Source organism: Protomyctophum bolini, assembly GCF_963924005.1.
Source record: "Protomyctophum bolini genome assembly, chromosome: 11".
Taxonomy (NCBI): Eukaryota; Metazoa; Chordata; class Actinopteri; order Myctophiformes; family Myctophidae; genus Protomyctophum; species Protomyctophum bolini.
In genome coordinates this window covers 40,479,031-40,491,150 of record NC_137872.1, presented here as the reverse complement: position 1 = coordinate 40,491,150, position 12,120 = coordinate 40,479,031, and the positions used below count along the sequence as shown (strand labels likewise).

At 40.5% G+C, this 12,120-nt stretch overlaps 1 long non-coding RNA gene across 1 annotated transcript; it reads left to right on the top strand.

Annotated features, from left to right (window-relative positions):
* LOC308323206 lies at positions 1-7,126 on the top strand. Its single transcript, XR_013964808.1, has 3 exons — positions 1-259; positions 3,211-3,312; positions 5,121-7,126. It is a non-coding gene; the product is annotated as an uncharacterized lncRNA (long non-coding RNA).
* Positions 7,127-12,120: the final 4,994 nt, after the last annotated feature.

Sequence of the window (12,120 nt, the reverse complement as noted above, 5' to 3'; positions counted from 1 at the left end):
TCCTGTGTGTAACTTTAATTGTGCCTTAAATGTCCTATCTGACACGCCTCGAAAATATCATTGGTGATACTGTGCATCACGTTTAAATAAATCTAACGCTAATGCTAAGCTATAGTTTACAGTCTAGACTATAGAGTCGGCCTGCGAACCTTGCAGCAACAACAACAAAATATCTTAATTCTGTGTTCATTGTGTGCTGTTTTCAACTTGGAGAGACAAAAGAGGACAGCTAGTCCACACAGTTCGTTCTTCTGGATACGTGGGATGAAAACAGTGAGTGGACTGATCAGTTACCCTGCTTTAGCCTGCTAACTAGCACTGGACCAGGGCTACCTTCTAACTAGCACTGGACCAGGGTCTGCTAACCTGCTAACTAGCTCTAGCACTGGACCAGGGCTACCTGCTAACTAAACCAGCACTGGACCAGGGTCTGCTAACCTGCTAACTATAGCACTGGACCAAGGATACCTGTAGCCCCGCTAGCTGCGCGTCCCTACGGTCCTTCCTCTGATCTGAGGGGACATTAAGTAAGGTACAAAACTTTGATTTTCTCTGTGTGTGTGTGTGTGTGTGTGCGCATATGAGGGAGGGAGTTCACAGTGAATTGGGGGTGATAAATTGTAGCCTCGCGCTGCCTGCCTTTATCTGCCTTTGCAATGCATAGATTTACAAGATAATGGAGGTTATGCAAAACCGCGGAGGGAGTCCCATATAGTGGCGATTGATTGAAATATTTATTAACAGTTTGCAGAATTACAGTACATTTCAAGCACAAACTCAATACAAAGACTGTTAACTGTGAGTGGACGACCCACTTAAGCATTACACTTGTTTACAAGAGGGTCCACCATGTTCAATTCATCAAAACATTTAGAGACTACAAATGGACACTTCTATATAGTCAAAGAACAGAACAGGAATTCTTCATAAAGGAGGTAACAAGGGAAAAGAAACATATACAGTGAGGGGAAAAAGGAGGGGCCAGTTTCGAATTGCAGCCGTCCGTAGGTGCCCTTTGAGAGCGGTTTTGAAGGAGTCAAGGGATTCACATGTCTTAATGACTGTTGGTAGGGCGTTCCACATTTTGGTGGCATAGGAGTGAAAATCCCTCTGGTGTTGTGGGTGTGGACTTCGTTAACATTAAGGAAGTATTTAGACAGGTACATGGGTATCTTGGTGATGTATCGAATCTTGTGGACTGAGCCATTCCAGCCTGTCAAAGTGGGAAGGGGTGAGGTGGGTTCGGGGTGTGAGGCCAAGTAGGAGCCTAACCAGTTTGTTTTGGATGGTCTGGAGCCTTGTTTTAAGGGCCTTTGAGGTGCTGTGGTACCAAGAGGTGCATGTATAGTCAAAGAAACCTTGTACGAAGGTCTTCAAGGTGTTTTTGCTGACCAGTGAGGAGATCCTGTAAAGGAATCTTGATATTTGATTTACTTTTTTGATTACGTTGTTGCCCATTTTATCACCATCAAGATTAGCCTCCAGGATGGAACCTAATTTCATCTTTTCGTGTGATAATATTGTCACCCACCCAAGAAGCCATCTGCCTTGCTGAGATTACTATTTGATCCGAATAGAATGGATTCAGTTTTTGGTGTAAGGATAGTTTATCAGCGAGCCAGATTCTACCGAGTTCAGAGCTGAGGGTCTTTTCAACCTGCAGTTTTTCCTGTCCGAGACCAGCAGTGTTGAGTCATCTGCGAAACGGAACAAGTTGCAGTCACAAGCTGATGTCATGTCGTTTACATATATTAGGATCAGTAAAGCCCCTAGTATGCTTCCTTGTGGAGCGCCACAGCTCACTGGGAGGAGGGGGGAGACAGTGTTCCGTTCACCTCCACCATCTGTTCTCTCCCCTCCAGGTAGGATTGCATCCAGCTCACTGATGTGCTAACAAAACCAATAGCTTTTAGCTTGTTAACCAGTATGGAGTGGTTCACGGTGTCAAAAGCCTTTTGGAGGTCCAGCATGACCATGCCGCAGTATTTTCCAGTATCCACCTCGTGTTTGATGTGGTCGCTCAAATAGAGGAGGCATGTGTCAGTGGAGTGGGATGTTCTGAAACCAGATTGGAACTCGTACATTAATTTATTAGTGGCAAGATACTTTTCAACCTTTTCATAGACAAGTTTTCCATCACTTTCGAGATGTAGCTTAGAATAGAAATAGGGCGGTAGTTGCCGGGTTCTAATTTACTCCCTTTCTTGTGCAGGGGGGGTTACTTTGGCCAGTTTAAAATCTTGGGGGACCTGTCCCTGTTTGATGGAGAGGTTTACTATGTGGGTGATGATTGGAGCTATGGAATGGCTGAGTCTCTGAGAAATTTGGAGGGAATATTGTCATGGCCAGTGGCCTTGTGGGGTTGGAGTGCACTCCATTGTTTAAGTACCTCCTCAGTTGTTACCATTTCCACTTTAAAATCATCTTTACAAACATGATTTTGTAGAAGGCTTTTATGTGCTCTACACCAAAACGCCCAGAGTGGGAGGGCAGTTTGTTAACCAGCGTTGTTGCAATGTTTGTAAAGAAGATGTTTAAGTAGTTGGCTACATCAAGCTTGTCAGTGATGAGGGTGTCATTCGATTTGATGTTCATGTTTGTAAACCTGGTTTTTAGTTTCTGACCACAGCCTAGTTGGTTGTTTAGTAGCTTCCAGAGCTCCCGAGGATTGTTTTTGTTTTCCTCTGCTTTATCATTGATAAAGTTTATTTTGGCTGATTTGGTCATGGCAGTTACACTGTTTCTTAGCTTGTTACGTTGGGTTTTTAGGATGCCCAGTTGGGTTTGGAGATCACTGTCGAAGCGCTTGGCTAGCTTGGACTTGCATTTAAGAAGTTCAGAGCATTTTTTGTCTCTCGCTTTCATTGCAGTCAGTATGTCCGAATTCATCCATGGCTCCGGGTTTTGACTTGACGGGGGGGACACCAAAAGCTTTGGCTTTTGGTGTCTAGTTTCTGAATGTATTAGGTATGGGTATAGGATTTCAAAAAGCTGTGCAAATGTGTTGGGAGCGCCCCGTAGTGGTCTGTTTGCACAGACTCAAATATTTGATACGTATAGGTATGGTTGAAAACCAAAATAATTGAGACTATCAACCTAATACGTATACAATCTCTCGTGTGTGTGTGTGTGTGTGTGTGTGTGTGTGTGTGTGTGTGTGTGTGTGTGTGTGTGTGTGTGTGTGTGTGCACACACAGCAAGACTCAGCAGCCCTGAGTCCAGACCGGAGCTCTGCTGCCCTTTGGAGGACAGACCATGTAATGGCTCCTCCCACCTTCACATGGGAGGACAACAACCACACTGATACAGGCAGTGAGTCGCTCTCTCTCTCTCTCTCTCCATTTTTCACCACATGCTTACAAGCACCACAGGGCCGACCGCTGGGAAACTTTGCACGCACACTCGCAGTGCGCCAAGGAAGAACCTCCACCACAATTGTTTTTTAAATCAGCGTGTTACAGCGCCACCACGAGCCAGATGTTCAGTTTAAATAAAGAAATTACAGTAAATTCTTACTGCAATTACAGTAAATTCTTACTGCAAGATGATATTACATCCAACAACCAGTGGTAGAGGCGGGCTCGTTCGCCTTTCTACAGAAGCCTGTTTAGGACAAAACACTGCATCGCATCTGGTCATTATGAAAAACAATCAAGAAATAAGCGTTTAGCTGGAAAGGGTGGTACGCTACGCACTGCGTCAAAAATCATCGTCCACGACCTTCCAACTGTCCTCCATCTACACCACACGCACCGAGCGTAGGATGCAGAGGGTGATTGGCAAACCCTCCCACCCTGCCAGCTCTCAATTAAATTCAATTCAACAGGCTTTATTGGCATGACTGTTGCCAAAGCACAATCACAGATATGACAAACATTCATGACAAACAACATAACAACATAATAGCAATGACATGAAAAAATAAATACAAATAATATAAGATAAAGCAGGTGGTGCAGAAAATAAAACATGGCATACTGTATGTGTGTCTTACTGGTTGTCCCTTTTCTTGTGACAGGAATTGACATATTTTGCAGCCAAAACGGCACATTCTTTCTGTTCCCCCAGAAGGACTGGTAATCTTTCCCTTTCTGTCATACTTCGGAATTCTGGGAAATTTGTTTCAAATTTTGGGAAGAACTCTTCTATAATATTTGTGTAGTTTTTACATTGTGTTAAGAAGTGTAACTCTGTCTCTATAGCTCCGTCATCACAGTGACAGCACAGCCTCTCCTCTCTGGGCAGCCAGGTCTGTCTGTGTCTTCCCTTCTCTATTGCCAGACTATGATCACTCAGTCTGTACATTGTCAAAGTCTTTCTCAGGTTTTTATCAGTTACTGTGGTTAGGTAGTCTGCCACAGTATACTGTCTGTTTAGAGCCAAATATGTTTCTAGTTTGTGTTGTGATTGTGTGAGTTTGTTCCAATATGTGATTGAGGTAAAAGACTTCGGTCTCTAAAGTGCAATACCTCACGCTTAAAAAATAGCACTTATCCCGAGTCTGTTCGCCTCCTGAACTCCGACCCTCTTCACTTGCACTTCACAGAATTGTAACGTTTTTTCTTTCTTATCAATTGGTCCTCATATGATGCTTGTACTTTTGTATCTTTTTCTACTGTATGAATATGTGATGTTTGTCTGTTTTTAGAGCACTGAAACAAATTCCAATTAACTCTGTTGACAAATATCACTTATTTTTTTGTTTTGTTGTGATAATCCTCCCTACTATAGAGTGTGCTGACCATAATAAGGAGTTCCTTCCTGTCCCCAGTTAACCCCTGGGGGTCAAAGAACCGTAGGTTTCGTTTTTGGCTAGGTGGCCCAGCCTTCCGCCAATCATGATCAAGCGGGGGCAGGCCTTTGTGTATGTGCTGCTGGCCTGTCGCGTGTCCCCCACTGTAGTGCATGCATGTGCACATGTTGTTATCGGGGCGGACCGGGGGGTTTTCAAAATCACCCAAATCACTGAATGCTGCTTTAAGACTACAATAAGAGAACATCAGTCTCTTGAGTGCCTTGCGCCTTGCGTGTTTCCCTCCGCCATCGGTGTAAGAATGTAAAGCGCTATAGATAAATGCGCCATATAAATGCACAATTTACCATTTCTCTCCATGTTCTAGATCTCCAAATCCTTCCTGGTGTGTGTAAAGAGGAGTCTTCCCCTGATCGCCAAGAGAGCAGCAGCAGTAGTCTGGTGAAACTAGAACCTCCACAGATTAAAGAAGGACAGGAGGAGAGCAGCTCCAGTCTGATCCAGGTGAAAATAGAACCTCCACAGATTAAAGAAGGACAGGAGGAGAGCAGCTCCAGTCTGATCCAGGTGAAAATAGAACCTCCACAGATTAAACATGAACCTGAGGAGAATAGCTCCAGACTGGTCCAGGTGAAAATAGAACCTCCACAGATTAAAGATGAACCTGAGGAGAACAGCTCCAGACTGGTCCAGGTGAACATAGAACCTCCACAGATTAAAGATGAACCTGAGGAGAATAGCTCCATACTGGTCCAGGTGAAAATAGAACCTTCTCAGATTAAAGATGAACAGGAGGAGAGCAACTCTAGTCTGGTCCAGGTGAAAATAGAAACTCCACAGATTAAACATGAACCTGAGGAGAATAGCTCCATACTGGTCCAGGTGAAAATAGAAACTCCACAGATTGAGCCAGATGTACTTCTAAGACCAGAGGACGCTGCAGGATTATCGTTGACATTACTAGCAGTGAAAAGTGAAGATGACGATGAAAACAGTAAGACAGAGCCTCTAGCCAGCACCTCAACTGAACACATGGAAACACAAGCTGATGTAGAGGACTGTGGAACATCACAACCAACTAGTGATGAGCAGCTCTTGTGTTTACACGGTTCTTATACTTATAACAGTGATGACTGGGAAACCACGGATGATGAGTCCATTTTGGACACACTGAAATCATGCAACACACAACCTGTGGAAGGACACAAATTGTCTTATAGCAACCTGTCCCAGAACCTGAAATCATTTAAACAAAAGCCATACATGAGAGGTAGTACAGAGTGTGGTATAGTCTTTGGTGGCATGAGTGTTCTGGCAGAACACATGGTTATTCATACAGGCGAAAGGCCATTTGTTTGTACAGTTTGTAACAAAGGCTTTACACACAAATATTGTCTGAACGCACACATGCTGATTCATTCTGGCGAAACGCCCTTTGTCTGTACAGTTTGTAACAAAAGCTTTAAGGGAAATCCAGATCTGCAAACACACATGAGGATTCATACCGGAGAAAAGCCCTTTGTATGTAAAGTTTGTAACAAAGGCTTTACACACAAACCTTCTCTGAAATTACACATGATGATTCATACTGGCGAAACGCCCTTTGTTTGTACAGTTTGTAACAAAAGCTTTAGGCGAAATCAACATCTGCAAACACACATGAGGATTCATACAGGAGAAAAGCCCTTTGTATGTACAGTTTGTAACAAAGGCTTTACATACAAACCGTGTCTGAAAGCACACATGATGATTCATACTGGCGAAACGCCCTTTGTTTGTACAGTTTGTAACAAAAGCTGTACTCGAAAAAAAGATCTGCAAACACACATGAGGATTCATACAGGAAAAAAGCCCTTTGTATGTACAGTTTGTAACAAAAGCTTTAGGCTAAAATCAAATCTAAAATCCCACATGAGGATTCATACAGGAAAAAAGCCCTTTGTATGTACAGTTTGTAACAAAAGCTTTAGGTTAAAATCAAATCTAAAATCCCACATGATGATTCATACAGGAGAAAAGCCTTTTGTATGTACAGTTTGTAACAAAAGCTTTAGTCAAATTGGTAATCTGAAAAAACACGTGAGAATGCATACAAAAAAGCAAAATAACTGAAACTAAAATCAAATTAAGAATATATAGTTTTTTGTTTACTGAAAATTTTAAACTATAATAAAATGATTTAAAATAAAACCAATAACTGAAACTGTGTTTACAAAGCAAAACAAACTAAAACTACTATAAGTATTCCTCGAGGTCACCAGGTCAGGTCATGGCCATATGCAGAGACTCGAGAGCAATAATCTTTTGCATGGCAGATTCGAGAGTTGTAGTAGGTAACAATGTGAAATCATGCCTCATGGTCGCGCTATAACAGACCGTTCTGGAAGATTTGTACAGATTAGCTGTACACACTGTGACACTAAACACAGATGGAAGGACGGACGTGCAAAACATGTCTTTGGCCTGTTGGAAACAACAAACTGAAATTATAGACACAATTCCCTTAAGGCTCATTCATAGTCTGGATTTTCGGTGGTGAGGTGACCACCACTCCGGTGGTGAGGTGACCACCGGAGCTGAAATAACGTTGAGCGGTGGTGAGTAAAAACAGAGAGAAGGGCTGGGGCGGTGGTTTGCTCTTCACCGCGGCTCGTGACGTCATGTTGTAGTTCGGTGGTCACCTCGCCACCGAAAATCCAGACTGAATAACGCTTCAGTCTTCATTCATTTAAAAGGTTTTAGGGATGTTATGCATGTATTGATTTGAAATATAAAGAACTAAAACTATAAACTAACTAAAAACGAATTGTAACTAAATGAATTCGGGGAAACAATATTCAAAATGAACTATTATAACCTTGGTTGGAAGTTGGCTGACAGCAGAGCAGATGCCATGGGGAGTTTCACCCTATCGATTAACTTCATTTAATCGATATGACCGACTGGTTTATGAACTGGCTTGTTATGCCTTATGATTTATTCATTCAACTGAACCGTGGCATTACGGATATTCTCCAGTCTCCACAGGACCACAGAGAATATCCGCCCTTTATTTCCCTCTCCTCCCTTGCTCTGTTTGACTTTTGAATGTATTTGCCTTCCATTTATGGATAAGAAGGATGGGAGCATTAATGTAGGAAAAACGCCTTGTGTGCAAGACATTATTATTATTTTCATACTGGTGCTGTCTCTTATTGACACTAATGGTGCACAATGTACAATCCTTTGTTTAATCCTTGTTAGCTTTTTTTTAATATGCCATTTAGGCCAATATTATGTCCTAGTTTGGTTGTCTATTTTCCCCTCTTCCTTTTTTGCGCTTTACATGCTAATTTCTCGTGATGGTGTGTGTTGGTCTGGCTCTAGGAGTGGGTGTAACCAAATGGACCCTTGTGGCCCGTTTTCAGTGCGCTCTGAGTTACAATTTGTTAAATTAACATACGACTTTAGTGTGCAGAGTACATTGTATGTCTTTCGATTAATGGTAATAAAAACAAATGTCCAAATTCTATTCGAACTATTTATTTATCCATCCTCTTTCCGGAGGGCAGGATTTAATATTATATATTTTTCAGCATATGACAGAGATTCTCTCTATTTTTTTTTATGTGATGCTAAATGACAGAATCAGTAATGTCTTAAATTATGGCTGTGAGCCCATCTTTTTTTTTACCCTGAACACTGAATTTTACGCTTATTTTACACTGAAATTATTGTTTTCCATAAATATAAGCAAGCACAATTGCAGTGGAACGAGGATGCAACCTCTACCAGTTTACGTCTACTAATCTAATTTTGAAGAAAGCATCTAGTTATTAAAATGGAGGTGGAACATTATCATGGCACTAGAACACTAGAACATTTCTTTTAGTTTTTTAGGTTTTAGACAGAAAATACACGCACTGGAGGAAGAAAAAAGTAATGCATACTTTAACAGTAGACTTTGTCTACTGAAAAAGTCTACTTTAACAGTAGAGTGTTAAAGTAGACTTTCCCCTAGGGGAAACACTGGTAACATGGTAACACTGGTATTATATAACTTTCATAGTCTGTATTGAATTTTTTAAATAATTTGTCCATTCTGAAAAATACATGTAACAGGGTATCTGCACTGCAGGCTTAGGCAAGTCAGATTTAACTTAAATACCTCCTATATTTAATATTGTGTGAGCTTGTAGATCTGTTTTAACTGTTACTTTGGGCTTGTTTATCTGTAAAGACAGACTGATTAATTAATCGGTCTGATTGATTAATCGAACCATTGGCGATTAATCTAAAAACAACTCAAATCATCCGATACCGATGTGTTTGCCGATTAATCTCCCATCATTAATTATAATGCTATGATCAGATATGTGACCGATATTCTCAGAGATTCTGTGAATTTATACATGGAATTTGAACCCAGCATTCTAAAATCTTATTTCCAGAGGTACTGCTTTACTAATAAAAAATCACACCTGTGTGAACCAAGTGGTGCAACTCCCCTCTCTCTCTCTCTCTCTCTCTCTCTCTCTCTTTCTCTCTCTCTCTCTCTCTCTCTCTCTCTCTCTCTCTCTCTCTCTTATGGGGAGAAATTTGTCTCAAATGTTTTTACAAATGTTCCAAGATTTACAAATGTGTTTACAAGATTTGCAAATGTTTTTCCACGATTTACAAATGTATTTCGTATTTTTACAAAAAATATATAGATTTGTGTGTGCGTTTATCCTAAAATACCATTTGTAAATCCTCAAATCTGCGTGTGAATTGTAAATCTGCATTTGGCATTCCTTTTTCCTGTTGAATCATTTTGAGACAAACGTCACGCTTTTTTATGATAATTTTCACAAATGTATTGTCCTATCCACAAAGAAACATGTAACTTGTAAGGCATTTAAATACATTTTTACAAATATATGACAATTTGTAAAAAAATATATACTTGCAGGCGCATTTATCATAAAATATCATTTGTAAATCATCAACTCTGTGTGTCAGAGTTGATGATTTGTGGATTTTCTCAATGCATTTGTGACTCCAGGCACTTGTGGATTTTCTCAAAGCATTTGTGAAACCAGCACAAGGTAAAAATGTCTCAAAAAGGTGATTGGCTGCCTCGTTGCTAGGCTGCCTCTAAGCCAATGGGAGACTTACCATAAATCCCATAGTCTGAAGTCTTCAGACTATGGGATTTATGGCAGTCCAAGTTCCAGTAGATGAGTTGGATGCTCATTCATTATTGAGATCCTTGGTCGTCCAGTTCCCCACTGTATTTCAAGTTGGACTGGTGTTGGAGGATGTTGTTGATACTCTCTCATGGTCTGAACTGTAGTGCACAATTGTGTTAATGCCTCTCTAACCTCCTGGGACACCGGAACATGCTGTGATACAATATCAATGAAAACTATTTTCCTGTGCACATGCAAATTCCAGGTAGTCCACATCCAGGGGTGCTTACTGGAGAGAATGTGACACCCTGTCATAATTTCCAAGACCTGATGTCTAAGCAATTCCTACAATGCAAAAATAATAGGACAAATTTGGTGAGAGGAGCCAGGTTTTTACAATAAGGTCATAAGTGTCAGTATAATATTATGACGTCAGTATCACAGTCAGTGACATGTCAGTGTCCTATCACAATCAGTATCATGTCATCACGGTCAGTATCATGATAAGTATCTGGAAACAAGTCCACAGCAAAAGGATTTCAGTTCAACCACTTTAACCCCCTATGTACAAGCTCACTATTGCTATGCCACAAGTTGTGAGCTTGCAGATCTGCTATTTTCAGAAACATTTAGACCATTTGGAGGATTTTTTTTCCACAAACAATTATTATATATCTTGAAACGGGGGTCCCACTCCCTTTCACAAAATATTTTCAGGTGGGGCCCGGCCGCCCGGGGGTCTGTGGCCAAATGCATAGCCTAACTATTAATTTAGGGGTCCCCTTGATGAACCACTGTTTTAACTATAAGGGTTTAGCAACCAAAATATAAGGTTTGTGGTGGAATGTAAATAATATGACGGTAATAGGCCTAATCATTTTATTGGAGTGCAGGACAAGATGTATTGTTGTCCATTTTGCAGCAGGTAACACTGAAAATAAAGCTGCTGCATATCATTAAAAGATGAAGTAAAGTAATGCTAAACTTAAAGTAAAGTAGTCTAAAGTAAACATGGGCAATCTAGACCTAGTCTAAACTATCTTAATGAAGGCATATGAATTGCTATTAATCATAATGAATACATACTCCATCTTGTTGACTTCTCTCCATTTGCATTATGTTATGTAGTGACTAAATAAGAATAACAAGTCATAACAGACCTGTGCAGAAATCTCACGTTTATGAACATCAATCTAAAGTTTGTTTTGCTGCAGCCTCTGCCTTGTAACTCACAGTTTCACGTTGCTGTGTTTTATGATCTTCAGTCTGAAGATCATAAAAATCCTCCAAATGTTTTTATCTAAATGTTTCTGAAAATAGCAGATCTGCAAGCTCACAACTTGTGGCATAGCAATAGTGAGCTTGTACATAGGGGGTTAAAGTGGTTGAATTATTTTTGCATTGTAGGAATTGTTTAGACATCAGGTCTTGGAAATTATGACAGGGTGTCACATTCTCTCCAGTAAGCACCCCTGGATGTGGACTACCTGGAATTTGCATGTGCACAGGAAAATAGTTTTCATTGATATTGTATCACAGCATGTTCCGGTGTCCCAGGAGGTTAGAGAGGCATTAACACAATTGTGCACTGCAGTTCAGACCATGAGAGAGTATCAACAACATCCTCCAACACCAGTCCAACTTGAAATACAGTGGGGAACTGGACAACCAAGGATCTCAATAATGAATGAGCATCCAACTCCTCTACTGGAACTTGGACTGCCATAAATCCCATAGTCTGAAGACTTCAGACTATGGGATTTATGGTAAGTCTCCCATTGGCTTAGAGGCAGCCTAGCAACAAGGCAGCCAATCACCTTTTTGAGACATTTTTACCTTGTGCTGGTTTCACAAATGTTTTGAGAAAATCCACAAGTGGCTGGAGTCACAAATGCATTGAGAAAATCCACAAGTGGCTGGAGTCACAAATGCATTGAGAAAATCCACAAATCATCAACTCTGACACACAGAGTTGATGATTTACAAATGATATTTTATGATAAATGTGCCAAGTATAATTTTTTATTTTTACAAATTGTCATGTATTTGTAAAAAATTATTTAAATGCCAACTTACAAGTTACATGTTTTTTTGTGGATAGGACAATACATTTGTGAAAATTATCATAAAAAAGCGTAACGTTTGTCTCAAAATGATTCAACAGGAAAAAGGAATGCCAAATGCAGATTTACAATTCACACGCAGAATTGAGGATTT